The following is a 3,097-nucleotide window of genomic DNA, read 5'->3' on the forward strand; positions in this document are numbered from 1 at the left end:
TGACAAATCAGATTGGAGCCTGGTGTAGCCATCTGGTTTCACCAGTCCTCAGTCAAATCGTCCAACCCATGCTAGCATGGAAAGCGGACGTTAAATGACAATGACGATGATGATGATGATGATGACACAAATGTGGTTGTGTAGTTGAGACACTTACTTCCCAACTATGTGGTCTCGGGTTCAGTCCCACTGTGTGGTACCTTGGGCGAATGTCTTCTATTACAGCCCCAGGCGGACCAAATGCCTTATGAGTGGATTTGGTAGATGGAAACTGAAAGAAGCCCACCGTGTGCCTGCATGCATGTGTGTGTGTGTGTGTGTGTGTGTTCATTTTCATTCTTCCATGAGAAAAATGTCTGAGCATGGGGAAATATTACCTTGCTTGGAAGTAGGGTTGGCAACAGAAGATCTGCCTGAACAAATTCCATTTGACCCATGCAAGTATGGAAAAGTGGATGTTAAATAATGATTCAATCTCATAAGCATATTTCCGGATATAATAGTTATAAGTGTGCATACTTGACAGAGTGTAAGCACCTTGAGAGCAAAGTTGGACCTAAGAAGCATCAGTTGTGGTGTGGAAGAGAGACGATTGCGCTGGTATGGTCATGTAGCGAGAATGGATGAGGATAGCTGTGTGAAAAAGTGCCACACCCTAGCGGTTGAAGGAACCTGTGGAAGAGGTAGACCCAGAAAGACCTGGGATGAGGTGGTGAAGCACAACCTTTGAACATTAGGCCTCACCGACGCAATGACTAGTGACCGAGACCTTTGGAAATATGCTGTGCGTGAGAAGACCTGGCAAGCCAAGTGAGACCTTTGCCAGGAGTTTAACCAGCCCACTTATGCGTACCTTTCCTTCATTGGACACTAAACTCTGCTTACGAAGAACTGTTGAAGCAAGTGAAATCGAAATCGAAATCGAACCAAATTCGTTGTCTGGCACCCATGCCAACCTTTTCTTCATTGGACACTAAACTCTGCTTGTGAAGACCTGTTGAGGCAAGTGAAATCGAAACAAATTTGATGACTGGTACCCGTGCCAGTGGAGCGCTAACAGCACCATCTGAGCATGATCATTGCCAGAGCAGCTGTCTGGCTTCTGTGCTGGTAGCATGTAAAAAGCACCATTTGAGCGTGATCATTATCAGCGTTGCCTTACTAGCACTTGTGCCGGTGGCACGTGAAAAAACATTCGAGCGAGGTTGTTGCTAGTGCCGCTGGACTGGCTCCTGTGCAGGTGGCACGTAAAAAACACCATTTGAGTGTGGCTGTTGCCGGTACCACCTGACTGGCCCTCGTGCTAGTGGCATGTAAAAGCACCCACTATACTCTTGGAGTGGTTGGCGTAAGGAAGGGCATCCAGCTGTAGAAACTCTACCAAATAAGATTGGAGCCTGGTGCAGCCATCTGGTTTGCCAGTCCTCAGTCAAATCGTCCAACCCATGCTAGCATGGAAAGCGGACGTTAAACGATGATGATGAAGAAATACATATTCTTAAAAAGTCAGTTGAAGAAGTGTTATGGTAATTTTGTTTTAATTAGTTTGACCTTAAGTTTTAAGTAAGCATTACAGAGGTTATCTATATTTTGCCTTCAGATAAAAAAAATCAGATTTTTCCACCATCAAACAGATATCAATATTGCAAAGATAAAATACACTTTTGTTTTCTTAAGTGGTTGGGTAAGTGATATGGATGTAAACATTATAATTCTTAATTTTAAAGACAGTGATATGAGGTTGCTTATTGACAAGAAGAATGTACTTAGAATATGTTAAGTGGTTTCAAGTAGTGCAGGAAATATAGTTGGCAGTGGAGGCTTAGGTCTCGTATCAAAGGTTAAATCTATTGTGATTATCATTCACAAGTTTTATATTACTAGAAGAGTTGTCTATAAAACAATATAAAGGAGGAAAAAAAATATGTTAAGCAGTTTGCTTTGCAGCTAATGCAAATCTAAGTGTAACATTTGTCATGTGGTTTGCTAATTGCTTGAGTTGAGCCGGTCAATTATGATATACTTTAAACGTCTGAGTTGCCATTGTTGAAGTGGATGGTATTATTATTGTGGTAGTAGTGTATGTGTGGAATGTTGTTGCTGGCTTTGTGAATAAAAACTGAAGCAAACTCATGAACATTTAACTGTGATATTCATTACTGGACATAATGTATTTGGTGTTGGCTATTTACAATTATCTTTTATTTTTTACTTGTTTCAGTCGTTAAGACTGTGGCCATCCTGGGGCACTGCCTTGAAGAATTTTTAGTCAAATGAATTGACCCCAGTACTTATTTCATTTTTGAAAGTCTGGTACTTATTCTACTGGTCTCTTTTGCTGAACTGTTAAGTTATGAGAATGTAAGCACATGAACACTGGTTGTCAAGTGGTGGTGGGTGACAAACATAGAAACAAACACACACGCAAACACACAATGGGCTTCTTTCAGTTTCCTTCTACCAAATCCACTTACAAGACTTTGGTCAGCCCAAGGCTATGGTAGCAGACACCTGCCCAAGGTGCTACATAGTGGGACTGAACCCAGAACCATGTGGTTGGGAAGCAAGCTTCTTTATTTCATTATATAGGTGATGGTTAGTAGGTTTGACTGAGGGCTGGCAAGCCAGAACACTACACCAGGCTCCAATCTGATCTCACAAAATTTCTACAGCTGGATGCCCTTCCTAACACCAACCGCTCTGAGAGTGTAGTGGGTGCTTTCTATGTGCCACCGGCATGAGGGCCAGTCAAGCAGTACTGGCATTGACCAAACTTGAATGGTGCTTTTTACATGCCACAGTTACAAGAGCCAGTCAGGCAGCACTGGCAACGATCACGCTCGAATGGTGCTTATTATGTGCTCCCAGCATGGGACCAGTCAGGTGGCACTGCTATTGACCATGGTCGAATGGTGCTTTTTATGTGCCACCGGCAAGGGTGCCAGCCAGGTGGTACTGGCATCGGCCACGACAATGACTTCACATGACTCAACAGGTTTTCAGAAGCGCAGTTTATTACCCAATGATTGAAGGGTACTCTTAAATGGGCTGGTTATGCTGCACTGGCATAGGCCACGGTTACGGTCTTATTTGGCTT

The 3,097-nt window shown here is 43.1% G+C and overlaps 1 protein-coding gene across 2 annotated transcripts in view; it reads right to left on the minus strand.

Annotated features, from left to right (window-relative positions):
• LOC106883124 (Bardet-Biedl syndrome 4 protein) overlaps positions 1-3,097 on the minus strand; it is a 58,800-nt gene that overhangs the window by 29,555 nt on the left and 26,148 nt on the right. The gene's annotated exons all lie outside the window — the stretch shown is intronic.

This window comes from Octopus bimaculoides, chromosome 1, assembly GCF_001194135.2.
Source record: "Octopus bimaculoides isolate UCB-OBI-ISO-001 chromosome 1, ASM119413v2, whole genome shotgun sequence".
In the NCBI taxonomy this organism is placed as follows: Eukaryota; Metazoa; Mollusca; class Cephalopoda; order Octopoda; family Octopodidae; genus Octopus; species Octopus bimaculoides.